We start from the raw sequence: 1,190 nt of genomic DNA on the forward strand, positions 1-1,190 counted from the left end.
GACTTCAAATCTTCAGTCACCTAACAAATACATGGAAATGAAGAGTTACTACAAGGATCACCTGTAAGTTATTTTTTAGAGTAATAGTTTCCAGGATGCCTGTCTGAGAGGATGAAATGTTTTCTCTAGAACTAATTCAGCATCTCTTCAAGTAGTTTTTTCTGAGTTGAGCTGTTTTTATCAATGTATAGATTTAATTGAGGATTTTTTTTTTCTTCACTCCAAGAACTTAAGAAAAAGCCAGGTATGAGCAGTATAAGTACTGACTTCCTAGAGCTGGAAGCTGCAGCAATGGCTCTAATATGTAGCCATCTTAGGACTTTATACTCCTGCCAATCACTGCAGTCTGAGTGCTAGCCACATAAAAATTAATTGCAATAGCAAAGTCCCTAGCAGATTTCATGGAGTCTCTGGCACATCTCCCTTTTGGAGAAAAGAAACCAAAACCAACAACTTTGCTTGGTATAGGGGTTTTGCAGCAAAAGTCATGGGGAGCAGGGGAGGAAGAAGAGGGTCAGTGCTGAATGTCATTCTTGTAGTGGTCTATTATCAGTGCACAGTGTGTACTATAACTAATGTACAGGGTCCCCTCTACACATGATATATAAACATTATAGTCATCCTACATAAAATACCTCTGCAGTGAATTTCGTAGCATGGGTTTCTCTACACCAAACAATCTTTGTTGCCGGCCAAGGGGAGTGTGGAGCTGGTGCTTGGGGCGGAGCAGCACACGGAGTCCCTTGGCCCCTCACCTAGAAGCTGGACCAGCATGTCCAGGTATGCCCCAACCATGGCTCCCCTTCTTGCTGGAAAATGTGAAATACATACTAAAAAGATGACCATTAAAAACAAGAAAGAATAAAGGTGCCTCACCCCAGGGACACAGGAGCGTCTCAGGGTGCAGCCTGAATGGGGGCTCTCCAGGCCCCTAATTAGTGGGAAACAAATGAAGAAATAAATGAGCACTAATCAAACTCTAAAAAAATCAGTTAGGTTTTATAGGTTTTATATAGAAAATAGGTTAAATGCTCTAGATGTTTCTAAGCTAATAACCACGAAAAATTATATCTGAATCAAAGAGGAGGCAAGATGGTAATCTGAAATATGGGATTCCATTAGTTATGTACCAGAACTGCATGGTAGCGGACGATGAATACTATACACCATTAAAAAAATGAAAGCCTGGG

This window comes from Natator depressus, chromosome 3 (genome assembly GCF_965152275.1).
Source record: "Natator depressus isolate rNatDep1 chromosome 3, rNatDep2.hap1, whole genome shotgun sequence".
Classification (NCBI taxonomy): Eukaryota; Metazoa; Chordata; order Testudines; family Cheloniidae; genus Natator; species Natator depressus.